At 34.3% G+C, this 20,383-nt stretch overlaps 1 long non-coding RNA gene across 11 annotated transcripts in view; it reads right to left on the bottom strand.

The window, feature by feature from the left end:
• Positions 1–20,383, bottom strand: part of LOC146397797 (uncharacterized) — a 360,152-nt gene that overhangs the window by 212,619 nt on the left and 127,150 nt on the right. For 8 of the 11 annotated variants that reach the window (XR_014823597.1, XR_014823596.1, XR_014823603.1 and 5 more), the window contains 2 exons: positions 4,581–4,673; positions 2,089–2,169 (listed from right to left, as the gene is read on the bottom strand). The exons of 2 other annotated variants lie outside the window; for them this stretch is intronic. This is a non-coding gene — a long non-coding RNA (uncharacterized LOC146397797). The remainder of the gene's footprint in view (positions 1–2,088; positions 2,170–4,580; positions 4,674–20,383) is intronic. One more of the 11 variants, XR_014823599.1, reaches the window with a different exon arrangement.

Here is a 20,383-nt window from a genome sequence, read left to right as displayed (position 1 = left end):
ATGCCATCATAGTTATTAAGCCTTAAATAAGTAGTTGAAAACAGAAAATTTGAAATAGAATAATTAAAATTCATTTGATTCAACAATGAATTTAAAGCTGCTAATAACAGTTTAATGTATTTAACCTATTGGGTGAATGAGAAGAATGTCAGAATGTTTAATCCAAAATTAAACCCTTTTTCTGTGTAGTAAGGAATGGAAGTGAAGCAATGGAAAAATAAAGGTAAAGGAAATTTTTTTTTATTATTTTACCTAAACATGCACAAGGTGTACTTTTGCTCCGTGAAGCCCTCTAAATATACTGCTGGATTGCAAAATAATAACTTCTCTTTTTATATATTATGAACAAACACCTAAGAGCAAAATAAAAAATGCGTATGAAAAAATCCCTCAAAAAGCCTTGTAGAAAGCATCAGGGTTTAAAATGATTTCCCATAGTGTAATATTTTGATATGTCCTACAATTCTGAAAAAAGTACTGAGAACCTATCCACTTCTTGTCTCAAATTAGAACACAGTAACTACCAAGACAAAACAGGAAAATTAGTTGTATCTGAATAAGCCTCACTGTTAACTTGGCAGCAGTGTCCATCTTAACTTACAAATTTAAATAGTTTTTCCTGATATACATCATAACATCAGTGTAATGATCATTATTAATACCAGCAACCCAATGCAAAATCTTTAACAACAGCTTCCCAATATGAATTTTAATATGAATTTTCCCTTTTATTTTTCTAATAAGAATGTCTTTAATTTTCAAAATATACTAAATTAAGTTGGCATGTCACTTATCGTAACAAAAAACATAACATTTGTCTGTGTCCTGAAGGAAAAAAAAAATTAATGGACATCATTACAAACAAAAGAACAGGTAATCTTTCTTTCTTTTTTTTTGTCTTTTGTCCTTTTTTAGGGCCGCACCTGTGGCCCTAGGTTCTTAGGCTAGGGGTCCAATTGGAGCTGTTGCTGCCAGCCTACTCCAGAGCCACAGAAACACTAGATCCGAGCCACGTCTAAGACCTACACCACAGCTCATGGCAACACCGGATCCTTAACCCACTGAGAGAGGCCAGGGATCGAACCCGAAACCACATGGTTCCTATCGGATTCATTTCCACTGCTCCACGATGTTAACTCCCGCACCATGACAGGAACTCCCTGATAGCTTTTTATACATGATCTCATTGTATCAAAAGAAGAACCTTAAAGGTAGACACTACTGTCCTATGTTACTGAGGAGTAAATTAGCCTTCATCCTACCATTTTTCTCTAGATCTACCAGCTGTGGGTAATTGCTTTTTTTATTGCCACTGTATAACTTCTGAGATTTTCCCATTGAATCCACCGCTATTTATATTGGAAATCCTGTCACTTGTTCTCTTTGATAATAATAATAGTAATGGTGATGATAAAATAATAAGAACCAATGTCAAGTATACAATTTGTTATCATATATTAAGTATATTCAGCATATAATTTGTGCCAGTTACTATTCCAAACAATTTATTAAACACATATTGGATAATTTGAGTCTTCATTATTGGAACTAGAAGAGACAGCTGGAACTCTTATTGGTCCTTTTATAATTTAAATCAATCAAATTCTCATTATTGTAGTGAAAAATCTGGAATTACTAAACTTCATATGGTTTATTCTAATACATAGTATGTTTTAGTTTTATTTGACTTTTAATGATGACAACATTTAAGCACATCATAGGCAAATATATATCCATGTAAATTTTATAACCACAGAAGTTATTCAGACAAGAATTTTATTGGCCAATAAAATTTTTGTATGTATGTTATAATTTTGTTTCATGTGATATTTTAAAAAGTGGCCATTTTATTGACTTTTAATCAGACTGTGTACACTGCTTATTAATATAACTTTATTAAACACTAATTATCCTTTCATGATCCTTTCACAATGTGAGCAACACATTTTTACATTTTTATTGATCTCAGGTTTACCAAATCTCCCTATTACTCAGGAGAAAGATGTCTGTGAATTCTACTGGCTATCATCTGGCACTTTTGTCACTAAATATTTGCCCAGAGTTGAAGGAGAAACACAAGTACATTACCAATGTTGTTTGCCTTGTTCTGAGAGAGCTGTGTGAAACATTCTCATATGCTTCAGGCATGAATATCATTGACAATAAGGACTGTAAAGAAATGGGTGCTGATTAAATTTTTTTCTGAAATACACTTATTTTACATGCATTGTTATGGGTAAAAATAGAACATCTTCCTGTTTTCCACCAGAAGTGTTTTTCCTAAATTATTTAACAACATATAAGCTACTATTTAACCCTAGAGTTGACATTAAAAATAATGCTACTTCTATCAGTGATTCTAATTTTATAATTTAAAAAAATCATAAGTGATTTAGTCAACAACTCTTAATGGTTTTTTTAAGTAATTAGATTTTATCGTCAGAGCAAAAACATTTTAACAGCAAAAACTTGTTTCCTAAGAAAACTTAATGTTGTCTCATCTACAGCAGACAAATGTTTTAAAATATTTTTAGCATATACCCTATAAGGTTCAAAAGACTGCCTTTTCTATCATCAATCATTCTCTCTGCTAATAATGAGCCAATCCTAACCATAAAATATAAATCAGATTTGCTGCCCTCACATTTAAAGTTTCAGGTTCTCCTCCTGCACTGATTACAGTATTGCCATGCAGAAAGAAGAGGTCTTCGAAGAAAAAAACAAGGATCCATTAATCATGAATCATTACGTTTTGTCAGTTGGCAAAGGAATACTTTGCTCATTTATCCTTTGGATGAAATTAGTTCTGGCTCAGGCCCTTGTAGAAGGAAATTCTAAATTGTCTTGGCATCTTCCTATAGCAGTTTGTGTTATGTGCCATAAAATGGCAGATGGGGTTTATTAATGGCAGATGAGTTTAGCTTGCAAGGTTTTTTTCTTTTTCCTATTTGATCATTTTAACATTGAAGCTCAGATAAGATTCATACATTATTGCTGTATATTTATCTATATTTTATCTTATTAATGAGCAATGAAAGAGAAAACTGGTAATGCCTGTGCTGCCAAATATAAGCAAGCTCTGTATTCTTCATGCAGTGGAGGAAACAGACACATGTTTCCTTAGGTTTAAATATCTAGACAGAACTGAATAATCAAAATTGTTGAAAATATTTATAATAAATATGTGAAATGATAGTTTACTTGTAAACAGCACTAGTCACTTAATAGAGTAATATAAAGAGTGTAGTTATATAGATTAATGTTTCACAGACACATGAGTAAGTTTTGAAAAACAATGTTTCCTCATGAATAATTTATACATAAATTAGAATTAAACTACATGACTAAAATAACAGAATATCTTATGGGTGTATTAATTGATGGTTGAGTCCCATTTTACATCACTGTCTAACAGTGTGGTAGATGCTTAGGCAGACACATGGATTCTTGTAATCATGAGGGTGCATGGCTGGCAGCAAACTGTAATTTGGAATATAAAGCCTGCAATATGCCCCTTCAAATACTTCCTTAATTTCACAGAACTGACACAGGTTCTGGAGAAATTACACATATAAAAATGTTTTATAATCTATAAAGAACTATAGACCTATGTGAAAGGGGTTATTCAGCCTAAAACCAGCAGATACAAGGGCTCTACAAACTGTTAATAAAAATGTTTTATGCTGAGGGTCCATATGTTAGACTGGGTAGGAGTTAATGGTGAAAATTTTTATTTCAATGATTTAAAACATGGTTTTAACTTGCTTTTCGAGAGGATTTATAAATTTTTAGGATAGTATGTTACATACTTGAAAATAATTCAGAACAGATGAAAAATGAAAAAGTATTTTAAATAAAATAACTCCTAATCAAAGAGAATCTGTAACTAAATAATTTCCCTAACATGCACATATTATCTCCACTGCAATTTTGCCTTATAGGAAAGGATAAAATAAATCTTGTTTCCCTAATGCTACTTGAAATAGGAATCAGTGGCTACGATAAAATCCTATTTTGGTATAAAAAAACAACTTTAATTTTTTAGTGTATATCTTTTTTTTTTTTTTCTTTTTTAAGGGCTGCATTCACAGCATATGGAGGTTCTCAGGCTAGGGGTCCAATCGGAGCTGTTGCTGCCGGCCTATGCCATGGCCACAGCAACACCAGATCCGAGCCGCATCTGAGACCTACACCACAGCTCACAGCATCCTTAACCCACTGAGAAGGGGCAAGGATCAAACCCACAACCTTATGGTTCCTAGTCGGATTTGTTTTCAACTCCAACATATATATCAACCTGATACTTGTATCAACTATCTTCTTAATCCATTATACATTTTTATCAAGTGTATACTTAGTAATATTTTTATTTTGATAAAATAGAAATAACTAAGCTCAAACGTGGTAGCAGCCTTGAACAATAAAACATGACATACAGATATGTTAAAATCTTAAAATAAATTCAAGTAAAACTTATTAATATTCAAGATCTATAAATAGCTACTCATTTCCCATGATAGTATACAGAAAGTCACGTAACAGTTTAAACCATATGCCAAATAGATACAGGGTGCACTTACACTTTTTTTTCTGGCCACAATAATGTCAGATTCAGAATCAATACTGCTTTCAATTGCTTGCTTGACAGAAATACAAGTAACTTTTTCCAGTATCTGCAGAAGAGTAAGAGTTTATGCCTATGAAAGATGTAGTTTAACCATTAAGGAAGTTTTTGCTTCTGTTTCATAAATCACTACTGATTCTAAAATACCTCTGCACCTAACAGAACTATACAGTATGTGTTCTGATTCTTACTACCATTAAATATATTCCCAAAATACTAATTCATGTTGTATAAAGGATGTTGCATATCTCCGCATCAAGCACAAAAGGTCAGGATCCAGATATTAGCTTTCTCCAGATTTAAGGTGGTGATGAAATGTGTAACTCATTTTGGCTGCCAAAAGATAATGGAATTCCCTGAAATCTCATTACCTGCATATGTAATGACAGTCTTCTTAAAGTGGAATAGCAATAAGTGCAGTGTTGCTACAAAAAGTACAAAAACTATTGTAAATAGTCATCTAGGCATGTTAGTATTTCTGTCAATATTTCATAAAGACAGCAAGTTTCTCTTTTATTGAGGACCTGTTTTTAAGGACTGAACAAATGCTAGAATTAGTTTCCTCTTTTTGTTGGAGGTTTAACATACATATCTATGTATATTTTTTTTCTTTCATGACTTCCTCTCTTTTTTTAATAACATGACTCTGATGTCCAATCTTCTCACTTTTCCTATTCCAGAAGGTCTTGGATGCTGGATCCCACTTCTCAGTAACTGAGATAAAATCTGACCAGGAGTTCCCATTGTGGCTCAGTGGAAAGGAATATGACTAGCATCCATGAGGATGCAGGTTTGATTCCTGACCTTGCTCAGTGTGTTAAGGATCTGGCATTGCTGTGAGCTGTGGCGTAGGTTGCAGACATGGTTCAGATCTGGGGTTGCTGTGGCTGTGGTGTAGGCCGGCAGCTACAGCTCTGATTAAACCCTTAGCCTGGGAACCTCCATGTGCCATGGGTGCAGCCTTAAAAAAAAAAAAAAAGAAAGAAAGAAAAAGAAAAGAAATCTGACCAATAAGAACTTAAGTACATGGATATATACATATGGTACTAGTCAGGCCAGTACCACTGAGGCTGAGATTTTTGCTGCAGTGATAATAACAGCACATATGTACTTACTGAATGTCAGGCTCCATCCTAAGTGTTTTTCCTTCTTTCTGTTTTGTAATCCTCCTAATAACCCTATGAGATAAGAGAAAAATGGCATCTTCCTCCCACTGGAAGTTGAAATCCGAAAGGCTGTAAGCATGATGCTTCCTGGGGCCCAGAGCAAAAATATCTGAGAATGGTACTTAAACAGAGGAAAGCTGACCTGAGCAGTGAAAGGACAGCATATTTTGATGATATGTATGATCCCCTGGATCCAAATGTCACAGAAGTCAGCCAATTAAAAAGAAATGTCTTAAGTATTACAAAGAACAGTTTTGTGAATCACATGTCACAATGAATATGGAACTCAATACTTATTATTAGCTTTACTACCCAAATTATTGAAAACTAAGCACTGTTTTTCCCTGTGATATTTGCAATATAATGGGGATCAAACTGTTAAATTAACAGAATGAATCCACAGGTAGCAGAATTCCCTATTTAAGCAGGATTTTATGGCAGAGAAAAAAGGTTTCCTTGAGGCCTGCACATCATACCATACAAATCATACCAGATTCACCTTGAACAATCATGCATTTGGTTCCTATTCTATGAAAATTACTAAAGAAAAGAGGTTGCAAACTCAAAAATCTCCGAGAGCCATGCTGCTGTGAACAAGAGCCAATCAGACCAAACTTTGAAAGCTCAGTTAAGAAAGAGATCAAGAGCAATAAAATTTTTGATTCTTTTTGAGTCTCTGCAACCAAATGTGGGTGCAGTTTACAAATTTGGATATAAAATGGACTGTAAAGACTACAGTGAAGTAGGATACATATATCCTGCCTTCCTTCCTAAAATGTTTTAAATAGTATCCTTAAAAAAAGAAAGAAACTAGAATATAGATATATATGTAAAATAGTCTAATACCTACATGTTAGCTCAACTTATTGAGGTATTCAGCGTGAAGATGCAAAACAAAACAAAACCACACTACTATACGTCAGGCACTCTAAACATTGAGAAACCTTTGGGTTAAGAACAGTAATAAAATGAGAAAGAGGAACTTTCTCCTAGAATCTCACTTTTTAATTAATATAAAATATTACACAATCACAATTAGAAATAGAGAAATTGGGACAGATGGTAGAGACTCTTGAATGCTGAAATAAGAGATTTAGATTTGAATAGGTAGGAAAATGGCTAGTGCACTCTAAATTATCATACAATTCTTAAATGTCTGAATCACTGAGATTTTTGATTATGGGATTAAGATAAAAGAGTCTCTTAATCTGTGATTTATGGGTTTATATCAACAGCCTTAATTTTATCCAAATGTTTATATAACTGCCTGTGAGTTTTTCTGGAGATAGGCTTACTATTCCTATATTTTCCCATCACCCCTTCCTCCCTCTCTCCCTCCATCCTTCCTTCTCTCCATCTCTTTCTACCTTCTACCCACCATCCTTTAATTATTATCCGGTTTCTAAGCCACATTCCTGCTTGATTTGCACAAGATTAGAAAAAAAAAAAGGGACACACAGCACATTTTTAGAAAAATTTTAAATGAAATAACCTGAATAATATTTAGCACTTTGAACTTAAGTTCTGCATATAATTGTCTGCACTGCATATTAATTACCAGTAGGATATTCTAGCTTCAAGTGTATTCCAGTCATCTTCTTCAAATATTTATACAGTCATAAACATTTTTTTTTTTGTCTTTTTAGGGCTGCACCCATGGCATACGGAGGTTCCCAGGCTTGGGGTCAAATCATAGCTATAGCCACTGGCCTACACCACAGCCACAGCCAAAGCAACACCAGATCCAAGCAACATCAGATGCAAGGTGCGTCTTCGAACTACACCACAGCTCATGGCAATACTGGATCCTTAACCCACTGAGCAAGTCCAGGGATCGAACCTGCATCCTCATGGATGCTAGTCAGAATCGTTTCTACTGCGCCGCAATGGGAACTCCCATAAACATTATTTTTTAACTTATTTCCTTGACGAATGAACTACAATAGCACAGAATTTCAATATGTTTAAATAGATAACTCCAAGTTATTAAAACAGCAATAAAGTTAAACCACAAGATTTCAAATCCTAGCTGTGCCACCTAATCACTGTGTTAACATTCACCAAGTCACTATACCTTTTTCTAAATTAGTCTCCTAAATTACATGGTTGCTAATTTCATTCTAGTTCTAAAATTTCACGAGTATATAAGTCTAGAATATTTGACATATCATTATCAGTACTTTTACTTCTGACATAATATATCTGTGTTTAAACAAAATATAATCAAAGTGCCCAGTACTTAATTGGTCATTTCAGATATAACCAATAAAAGGTAAGAAAGAGAGAGTACTCTGTCTATACCACAGACTCTACCAAATTATATATAATTTCCTAAGCGGCTACACCTACACTGAATTGATGTATATGTGTCTTTTAAAACCTATGCATTCAATGGCCCATAGTTTTAGTATGATTTATGAAATTTCTAATTTTTCTCTCAATTATATGTAATTATAAAGCCCTCTGACTATCTACTGTGGATTCCTTTATTCATCTTTTCTGACTTTACCTCTGAGAAGCAAAATATTCTTTGGAATAAACTTCAAGAAACACTAAAACAAAAATATGAAAGCAGTAAGATAAAATAACAAAATAATATATAAAATTAAAAGATGAAACAAAGTAGAGGTTTTACCTCTATAAAGATTATACAATGACAAAAAAACTGCAGATCAACAATCTACTAAAAGAGAACATACAAAAATTTAAAAGTATGTTATTGATGTCCTTTCCTCTATTTCTGAATACTGAGTAATAGTTAATTCCCATTGTTACCACAAAAGTAAATGTTTTAAAATATATATGCTTTTAAAAGCATATATACTTGCATGTGTATTTATATTTTTTTTGCTGGTAGTCCTAAAATTGGAAAATATCCTTGTTTCTAAATGGATGAAATTAATAGATATCCTGCATTGTACTGCTGCTACTTCCTTCCAATTTAATTATGTTACTGTAGTGAAGAGTTTTATAGATTTATTGTGTATTATTATAAATGTCATTGACTGTGACGTTGGGCATTAACATGTCAGTTATTTGCTTTTAGGTTAATAAAATGTTTTTACAGGAAAAAGAACGGTGATATGCAATACAATGCATAAACCCATTCTGATATGCACATCATGAAACTACAGAAACTACTCCATGAGCAATCAGTTTAACTCATTTCTCTCAACAATGTTCTACTAGAAGCTCTCCTCTGCAGCATCATTATGGTGAGCAAGACAGCCTAACCATCTGGTTTATTCTAAATCAGACAATTTCTCAATCTTTGAGGAATACAGGGTTGGTTCCTTCATTTCTACTTCCCCAATGAGATACAATCATTTGTCTGATGGGATAGCTATTAGAGAAGACAGTAAAGCACCTCAGGCATCTTCTGAGGCTGATAAAATATAGAGTGGCATCAGATAATAACTGAACATCATTATATAAAATTGGAATCCTACACTCAGGAGACCTTTCACTTGATCAGGTACATATTTATGCCACCTTGCAATACTTACTTTCAAGATAGGACAGAAAGCTTTAGTCTGCCAGATAATTACAGATTACCAGATTACTTGTATTTTTGATAAGTGCATGAATAGGAGTGTAAACATGCATGAGTAAGCATGAGGAAGTCAAAGACCTCCTGATTCTGGGGAAGCAGTGCTTATCGCTTAGAAGCAAAGTCAAGATCTCCTTCAGCCTCAATTTCTTAATTAAAATGCCAGTAGCTGTGGATGTCTTAATCCATAGTCAGAAGAAAATATACTAAGGAAGTTGAAGTGGAGAGGGAAAACAAACCCATCACTATAGCAAAAGGAATAGACAGAGAGTAGCAATCAATATTTATAACATTTAATAATTCTATAGAGACTGCTGACAATCTGATTCCACATTTTGATATTTAACTGCTGATGGATTTTAATTCTTACTCCTCCCCCTGCCCTCTCCTGCTCTACATCTGGGCAACTTGGTAGGAAATCACAGTGCTTCCTCTTTTGATAATGACAGGAGATTCACACAAATCAAACCTCTGCCACACAGAGAATCCCCACTATGAACCCATCACCTAATTACCATAAAAACCCTAAAGCCATTATCATCTCTTTGCTCTCTCAAACAACTTTTGGATAAGCCTTGGGGGTCTGCCCTGTTCTTCCTAGAAAGCCTCATTACGCAGGTGATGAACCTTTTCATACCCTCTTGGTATATGTGGAGCCTCACCAGGCTTGACATCTAAAACACATTTGTGGGGTTTCCACCCTAATTCCACTAAGCGTCTACAACAGAGACAAAAGTTTGGAAGAAAAATACACGTGTCCAAAAGTAGATGTGTATTTTCAATAATTTCAAATTATGGTTTCTGTCTAAATAAGATCACAAATTATTAGCTACTGTAGTCCAAAGTCATTTTCATTTCCTTTTCAAATTTTATGTCATATTTTTGCCAAGTAGGCAGCCTGATAAACATTAATGCAATGCCACAATAATAGTCATTTATCACTTAACAAAATGACATATTTCCTTATGCCTTCAAGTTTTTAACCTAAGGGAGAAAAGAGCTGCCATTTTTCTTATCTATTAGTTTCCTAAGGTGGCTGTAACAAATGACCACAAACTTGGTGTGAAGCAGCAGAAATGTATTCTCTCACAGCTCTGGATGGCAGAAGTCTGCATTCACCAGGTCAGCAGGGTTGCTGAACGTTTCCCTGGAGGCTTCAGGGGAAATTTCGTTACTCGCCTTTTCCAGTTTCTTGGAGATGTCCACATTCCTTGCTAATAGCCACACCTCTTTTACTCTGTTCTATATCACCTTCTCTTCTGCGTGTCTATATTCACCTCTACATGTTATTTCCCACTGCTTACTTCTTACAACCACACACGTAATTATTTTTATTGCCTATATGAATAATCCAAATAGTTTCCTCCTCTCAAAATCCTTAACTTAATCATACAGTTTGCCATATATGCTAATACTTTTTTCACTACATGAGGTAATATCCATGAGGTGGGGATGTCTGTGATGGTTGTTTTGGGGGGCTACAATTCAGTCCACTACATTTTAGTTAATAGACTCAAAAAACTAGGAAAGTTTTTTCCTACCCCAATTCCATGTTACTGGGACAAGAGAGCAATCAGGGTCCCCTATCTTGTCAGTTTTATGAAAAAAAAATTCATTAATGTGAAGATAGAAATGTCAATTAACATAGATTTACCTTCAAAACTTCAAAACTTACTTCATATGTTTATTCCCTTTTCCACATTCTTGGACTAATGTAATGAGCCACCTGACATTCCCAAAATAAACCCTGCATTTCTGCACTGAGTTCTTTTTAAACTGTGCCCTTCTTTCCATCATTTCATATTCCTATATACCGTCATGATCTGTTAAAATGCCTATTGTTCAATCAAATCTAACTAGACTGTAAGTTAATTTGGAAGATAAATTGTATTAGACACTTTCCCCAAGCACCAACATATCTCCTTTTACATGCTGTCATATACATGTTTAATCAACGAATAACTTGAAAGTGTCAAATTTTCCTCTTAAAGTTATATTTCCAGCTTGGGGCCCTTCATCTAAGACACACTCTGTCTGTGGCTTTTATTTATAACTAGTGTATCCCATATATGATTCATTCCTTTTCATTCTTGCTCTTTGGGCTGCTTCCTTGAATCATCTTTATGTTGAGTCTTTTGACTCCTCAACTTTAAATTCAACGTCTCTGTCTACAAGAGCCCTCGGTGTTCCTCTGTAGGACACTGTTTCAGGTCTTCTGAGGGGCTGTAAATTCTTCTGAATTACAAATAAATTAAACCTTTTTTTAGGCTGCACTTGCTGCAGGTGGAAGCTCCCAGGCCAAGAACTGAACCTGCACCGCAGCAGTGATCCCAGCCTCTGCAGTGACAATGCTGGATCCTTAGCCCACTGTGCCACAAGGGAACTCCAAGAAATTAAATCTTTAATATCATCATCATGCTTTGTGCATATTCATGTAAATTTTTAGATGAATGAGGCAAAATGGATATATTCTGTAGAGAATTAAAAGTCACATATACCCTATCCATCTCTTTGAGCTTATATTCCAACTACTCTTCATATAGTGAAACAGACCAACATTTTTTAACAGAAAGATCCAAAAACTCTATTTCCATCTGTTGAGTAAAACTGGCTGCTTATATTGAGGCTAAAAGAGGCTATGTAGCAATACCTCAGCTACATCAAGGATAATCCTTATTTGGTTCTCATTGTATAATGTTCTACCTCAAGGGCTAGCTATGGAGTGACTTAGCTGTGTTACAAGAAACAGAGTGAAACATTCCCTTTTCCATCATAGGCCTGGAGTCATATGATCTAGAAATAATTTTCTCCTATGCTACTGACTTGGGCAAGTCAATGTCTATCTCTTGTCCACAGTTTCCAAGGAAAGAACCAACACTTTTCATGGCTGCTGCACTGTTTACATATGACATATAATTTGATACTATTTCATTCAACATTTTTTACCAAAGACTATGCTCTGTGCTGATATAATCTGAAGGAAACATTACTGCTGCACTCAAAGAACTCAAGTCCCAATGGAAAAGACAGTCAACCAGTTATTAATAACATAGTAACTGTGGTATTATTGTGGTTTTACTTTTAGTACATATAAGAATGTAGAAAATGACATATAAAGACATGTGAGGAACAGGCAACACATTTAGGATGAATAAAGTCCTTGGAGGGAGTCTGTCACATGAGCCAAAATTTGAAGGACACAAAATCACCCTGAAATGAAGAAAGCAGAAGACGGAATTTCAGACAAAGGGACAAAAGCATGCTAAACCATGGAAGCAAGAGAACATAATATATGCAGAAAAGTAGTATATTCATTTTTTAAATTTTTCAACAAATATTTATCGATCACAGCTATGGTCTGAATGTTTGTATCCTTCCAGAATTCATATGATGAAAACCTAGCCCCAACTGAAGGTATTTATAGGTATGTTCTATAGAAGGTGTTTAGGTCATGGGGTGGGGCTCTCATGAACGGGATTAGTGACATTATGAAGAAATCACACAGAGCTTCCTAGCTCCTTCTGTCGTGTGAGGATACAATTAGAAGTTTCTGAGCCTGAAGCAGGACAACAACTGACTATGCAATCATCTTGAACTTCCAGCCCTCAGACGAATAAAAAGTAAATTTTTGTTGTTTATAAATCGCCCAGTCTGTGGTATATTGTTATTGAACTAATGAAGGAACTAAGAAGTAAACTAAGAAAATCATTTATACTTTAAATTCTAATTAAGCAGTAATTTATAAGGAAAGCAGTTTTTACCACCAAAGAAGGTGCAGATCAGTGTGCAGAAAACACAAATGCATCCTACAATGGTCACAGCTGAGAATCAGCTTGCAGGCAGGAGCCTGGGAAGAGATGAAAAGCTATAGAGGTATCAGGGACATAAGTGTTAAAGCCTACTTTGCCTTCCTAAGGGACATACATTCTATCCAAAGGACAATAATGCCAAGCAGTAATTGAATTTAAGTAGAGGAACCAACTTAATAAAATGATACTTTTAGAAGATCACTCTGTAGCCATGAAAAGAATGGCTTGAAAGTAAATATTACTGAAGGACTAAAACTGTATTAGGGGACAATCTCAAGAATTAAAGAAGGAAATTATGTTAAGTTACAGAGAATAAAATTACTTTAAGGAAAAAATCTAAAGGAGCTGACTAGGTATTGCCTGTAAGGTGTGAGAGTTTGACATGGGTAGCAGATTTCATTCACCAGATTATTTATTCAATATATGCTTGTTTTTGCTCATAATCTAATAAAGACAATATATCAGAAATTCATTAGCCAAATTTTCAGCCTTCTTGGAGCCTATAGCAGGTTTAGTGGAAAGTAAGCATAAACAAGTTAAATAAGTAAATTATATAATCAGAAATTTATACGTATTATAGAATTGAGAGCAGGGAAAGGGGAACTGTTAATGCTAGGGGGAGTGAGGACTTGAATAATGTGGCCACAGCAGGGTTTATTGAGAAAATGACAACTGAGCAAAGACCTGAAGAAGATGAGAAAGAGAGCCATAAGCATACCTAAAAGGATATGAGTCAGAAGAAAGTAACTATGCAAAGCCTGGAGACAGCACATTCTGGCATGTTCAAGTAGTAGCTATAGGTCAGTGTGGAGAGGAATGAGGGACAGAGGAGCAGAGCAAATGAGGTGAGGCAGAGTGGCAGGTGGAAATCAGATGAAACAGGAACCTCAAGAGCAGAGTAAGATGTTTGGATTACTTACTGATAGGGTTTTGTGACAAAAAAAAAAAAAGGGACCTAAATATACTTCTCTTCTAAAAGAAACATTGTGCTCTGTCATAAATAAATTAAAGAAGGCAAACATGCAAAGAAGCCCAGTTAATATCCTATTGTACTATTCTGTGGAGGCAAGAGGATCTTTCTACTCAAGAATTGATTGTGACTTGGACATGGCGATAGCAATGAAGATTGGAGGGAACTTTTAAGTATTTTATGGGAAATACTACTGGAGTACCAGGAATGTGTTAGAAGACAACCGCGAAGATTCAAGCAAATCATGTATTAAGGTAATGAACACAGAATAAAGTTTTTTAAACTTTTATTGACATTCAACAGAATTTGCAGTTACATGAGATGTCCAATCACAGCTTTGTATACTAATATGAAGATGCAGTGGGAAATTCAATTTGAAATTGTAGGATAAAGAAAGGAGGACAGCTAATAAAAAGTATCCTTCAATATATATGAGGATCTTGCACACAAGAGTAGAAAGATATAAGTAGATAAGTTTCAACTTTTTTTTTTCAACTTTATATACATAACGGAATAATATTCAGTCATAAAAAACATGCCATTTGAAGCAACATGGCAGGACCTAGATATTATCACGCTAAGTGAAGTGAGACAGAAAGACAAATATCATATGATATCACTTATATGTGGTATCTATTAAAAATCATACAAAATAATTTATTTAAAAAACAGAAACAAACTCATAAATTTCATAACCCATCTTATGGTTACCACAGGTGAAACCATCAGGAAAAGGGAAGAATTGGGAGGGTGGAAACAATATATATACACACATTACTGTATAAAACAGATGATTAATGAGAACGTATTGCATAGAACAGGAAAATATACTCAATATGTATGGCTGAATCATTTTGCTGTACACCTAAAAAAATACAACATTGTAAATTAACTATACTCCAATAAGATTAAATTAAAAAATAAATAAATTAGAAGGCAGGAATATGGCCACTGATATCAAATGGATAGATAGGATGAGGAAGTTTTCTTCTGAAGATGTCACTTCTCTTAGTGACATAGGAACAATTATTATTTGAAAGGGAGAGTAGGAAATTACGTGTTGTGTCTTAAAGAAAGAAGAAAAGGAGCAGAGCAGTACTCTAGAAAAGCAGAAGAGCTAATAAATTAAGGAAATGTAGTTTCATTACCAGATAGCATTATAAGACCATTTAATTTTTCTAGGGATAAATTCAAAGTTAAGCCTATAAAAATAACTATTTGTGTTTTCTGAGACCTGGGCAAAAGTATAAAGTATACAAAGAGCCATATTTAAGCAGGAAGGAGAACAGAGTCAAGCAAATGGTTATTGGAAGAAGCAGCAAAAAAGATGAGGATATGAGAGGGAACTGTTAATAATTTATCTAAATGCTTGGGTATTAATGGAGAAGGAGGGGTATACTGAAAGTGAAAGAGACAGTGAAAATTTTATAAGACCAATGAATTTTAGTTCCAATGTATTTGAAAGAATAATGACATTTGAGTTTTAGAGGGCATTAACCTGCAAAAAATGGAGGGCGTTGTTATATGTTTATACATGACATTGCAGTTGTGGACCAGCACACTATCCACAAGGAGAGTTTAAATTTCACTGTGAACATCTATCTTCCCAGAGGTAGCAACTGTAGAAGCACAAGTCACTGGAAATGCAGCATGGAGCCACCACATATAGAAAAGGACTCTGAAGAGTTGCACAGAGACACAGCAGAATTCTTAGGAGCAATAACTAAACAATTGTTATAATAACATAAATTTAGGGATTATGTATTACTGCAAGTAACCTACTCAATCTTTTTTGAAAAAAAATGTTACTAGAATAGAACTGACTTATAAGGTTGTATTAGTTTCACGTATACAGCAAAGTGAATCAGTTAAAAATATACATATAACCATTCTTTTTTACCATATAGGTTACTACAGAATATTGAGTATATTTCCCCATGCTATACAGTAGGTCCTTGTTAGTTATCTATTTTATATACAGTAATGTGCATGTGTTATTCCTATCTTCCTAATTTATCCCTCCCTCTCAAGGTTCCCCCTATGGAAACCTGAAGATTGGTTTTGAAATTTGTGAAATTTGTTTTTTTAATAAATTATTTTGGATCATTTTTAAGACTGTCCACATATAAGTGGTATCATAGGATATTTGTCTTTGTCTGACTTACTCCACTTAATATGAAAATCTCTAGACCCATACACTTTGCTGCAAATGGCATTATTCCATTACTTTTTATGACTGAGTAATATTCCACTGCATAAATGTACCACATCTTCTTCATCCACTCCTTTGTTGACAGACATTTAGGTTGTTTCCTTGCCTTGGCTATTGTAAATGGTGCAGCAATGAATATTGGGGTGCACGTATCTTTTTTAATTAATGGTTTTATCTGGATATATGCCCAAGAATGGGACTGCTGGATCATACAGTCATTCTATATTTAGTTTTTTAAGGAACTCCATACTGTTCTTCATAGTGGTTGCACCAATGTAGATTTCCACCAATAGTGTAAGAAAGTTCCCTCTTCTCAATACCCTCTCCAACATTTATTGTTTGTAGACTTTTGATAATGTACATTCTAACTGGTATGAGGTGATATCTCACTGTAGTTTTGATTTTCATTTCTCTATGAATTAGTGATACCGAGCATCTTTCATGTGCTTTTTGGCCATCTGTCTGTCTTCTTTGGAGAAATGTCTATTTAGATCTTCTGACCATTTATTGATTTTTTTTATATATAAACTTCATGAAATGCTTGTACATTTTGGAGATTATTCCCTCATCTGTTGTTTTGCTTGCAAAGATTTTCTCCAATTCTGTGGGTTGTCTTTCATTTTGCTTATGGTTCCCTTTCCTGTGCAAAATATTTTAAGTTAAATTAGGTCCTATTTGTTTACCTTTGTTTTAATTTTTATGAAAGACCTCAAATTGCCAAAGCAATCTTAAAAAAGAAAAATGGACTGGAGGAATCAAGCTCCCGGACTTCAGACTGTATGACAAAACTACAGTCATCAAAACAGTATGGTAATGACACAAAAACAGAAATATAGCTCAGGGGAACAAGATAGAAAGCCCAGAGATAATCCCAGGCATATATGGTCAACTAATCAACTAACCTATGACAAAAGATGTAAGATTATACAATGAATAAAAGACAGTCTCTTCAATAAGTGGTGCTGGGAAAACAGGGCAGATACATATAAAGAATCAAATTGGAATACTCTCAAATACCATATACAAAAACAAACTCAAAATGGATTAAAGACCTAAATGTAAGGCCAGTTACTATAGAACTCTTAAAGGAAAACACAGGCAGAACACTCTTTGATATAAATTGTAGCAATATCTTTTTTGATCCAAGTCCTAGAGTAACCTACTCAATCTTGACAGTTATATTCCAATTACTGACAATGATAAGGATATGTCAGTATGTCTGTGAGAGATAAAATAGGTTGGAAGATAACATTATTAGAATAATAGAATAAAAGAAACTGAAACGGCAAAGATTATTAATCTGTTTATTAAAATTATCAATAATAATAATGAGGGTTTAAGGAGTTAATATGACCAAGAAATAGCAGAGATAAGGTGAAGGTTGGTAGATGCCTGCAATAATAGGGGATTGTTGGGATATAGAGTGTAATGAGTTGAGTTTCAAGGTGTCATGATTTTAAGGAAATGGACTCAGTTTCACTCCAGACCCAAAATTATTATGACTGTGGAAGAAAATAGAGCAATCATCTTTGAGAGAAATACAGGGAAATTATGATCTACATTGCAGTTAGCAAATGGAGGCTAAGGGAACTTTCAGAGAAGATACTGATGTTATAAAGGCATTTTTCTGATGCTGGACTATGATTTCCAGAAGGCAGAGTAGAACAAATACAGGTGTGGGGTAGAGGGAGAAATAAGGATAAATGAAAAGCTGTACTTAATTATATGGAGGTTATAATATGGAAGATAAGCAGTGATTTTTGAATATAGGTTTTCATTTGTCACTTAATACAAATGATAATAAAAGGCATAAATTACCAAGTCCTGATGAATTTAAGGCATATAATGTTGAAGATAATTTGAGTATTAAGGGACTGAGGATTATTAAAAATCTAGGAATCTCTTCAATTGCTACAAATAGGAATTCTGTGGCTAGGGGGGGACAGTCTTACCCTAAGCATATGGAGGCTTCCCCTTGATCTTTGCTGATGGCCAGTGGCAAAGCACAGTCCTAGACCTAATGCCTGCAGCTCCTACCAGACTGTTGACAGAGGCATGGGTATCTAAGAAGCTAATCTATTTCTAGAATTTTCAGATGTTCTCTTTTCTGATGGAGTGGATAAACAACTGCAATAATATTTTGTAGTACTTGTAATATTCTTCATTTTAAAGACATGAAGAAGTTTGCACCTTGATAAAAATTACTTCTAAACAAAGAATTCAGGATTTGATTCAAAATCTACTCCCTCTGTATAATGTTTCCCTGACTCATGAATACGACAAAAACAGTCCTGGCTTAACTTCTGGAAGTATATTTATTTCTTATTTAAATACAACAGTATATGGATATTTGTCTAGAGCTATTATGGAAACTCTAAATATGCTAAATATCTGTGTTCTGTTGTGTTCAAACAATAGGTCTTTCTGTGGTCTTGTGAAATAAGGCAGGGCTGTAGAGATGATTTACATAAAATATCCTTCCTAAATTTGTAGGTTGACATTAAAGGTTTGCCTTAATAAATAAATTGAAAATGTCAATAATGATTTTCAGTGGACATAGGAATAAAAAGGACTAAACACATTTAGCAGTAGGCCAGATTTCCCTTGGGTGTTATTAACCCACAGATCAGCAGCTGAAGATAGATATGGACCAGGCACAAGGCAGCAAATCAGTGTCATCCTAAGCAGTGAAATGAACTCTAAAGAAAAATAAGGCAGTAAATTGTGACATTACCTCCTGGGTATTCAATATTTATGCCACTACATGTTCTGTAACTACACATCACTTCCATATAAGGAACAGCCCTTTGCTAGGGAAATCATGTACAGTGAATTGGTATTTAGGAGCACTATGAGATATTTTCTCCATCAATGTTTTCCTCATTCTTCGTAGTTAAGATTTTAACTAAGCTTATAAAAGAAGAGATATTTATTAGAGTTTGCAGTGGAACAAACCACAAGAACAGATTTTTTAAAATAAAGCTGTCCAGATGCTATAGAGACTCATGAAAATAGCCCTTAAAACTCATGTTTTTGTCACTTCACACACCTCCAAGACACTCTCACCAACATCAGCATTATCCCTGAGGGCTCATTATCACTTTAATAGGTCAGGTTAGGTTTAATGGAAATACATTAAACTATATCATTCAATTAATATGAAAATCCATAGTAAGATGTTTGATAAAAGAATGTCTTAAACTTTCCATTTGTGTACATTTCTTTTCCTTGAAATCACTGAAGGGGGATTAATCCTAGAAACGTTCAAATTATTATCGGTTTTTGAATTTTCAGCTTTTACAATCACTTAAATTGGAGAAGAAAGAAGGTAATATAAGGTAGTTCCTTGTTAACATATATGTTATGCTATTAAGACAAAATTAAAGATCATTTGATTTGAAATTTAAATGCTCAATTATGGCTATGAAAATTATCTCTAGACACCTATGTTTCACACACCTGTAAATAGTGAACATGGCAGCTTCACCTGAGGATTTAGATGTTATCAATTCCCACTCAATCTTGCCGTCTTAGGTAATAGTAATGGCTTTCCAATCTGTAAAGCTCTTTGCAGACATAGGGCTTACAGAGGATTTTTTTTTTAAGTGAAATGCATGGAGATAAGCAAAATGCTACTGAGATAGAGAACATGTTTTGAACCTTCTAGCTCCACACTTATACTTTCCTATTTCATTAGATAGCCAGATATTTCCTCATTTAAGGAGGGAAGGAGGTGACCCATTCTTCTCCTTCTTTGATGATGACAAGAAGGAGAACAGAGTATAGTCAGTGGAAAAACTACTTCAGAATCACCAGGAATATTTGTTAGTTTAGGATGACCATATAATGCACCTTCCAAACCAGGACCCTTCTAAGAGAGAAACAGGAGGTTTTGATAACCATGATGGAAGAGCAAGCTAAAGCCAGAAATACCTTATGTCACCTTAGTTAAAATGCAGATTCTTGATTCCCAGTTTTGACCTACTGAATCAAGACAATGCTTTATTTAAATATGTGGAAAGAACCTGATCTTTTCCAGGGAGCTTTTGGAA

This window comes from Sus scrofa, chromosome 13, assembly GCF_054392235.1.
Source record: "Sus scrofa isolate SSC_HxYL_T2T_F1_AM1 chromosome 13, Sscrofa_HxYL_maternal_Yorkshire_Landrace_v2.0, whole genome shotgun sequence".
Taxonomy (NCBI): domain Eukaryota; kingdom Metazoa; phylum Chordata; class Mammalia; order Artiodactyla; family Suidae; genus Sus; species Sus scrofa.
The sequence above is the reverse complement of the archived record's forward strand: the minus strand, read 5'-3'. Positions and strand labels throughout refer to the sequence as shown.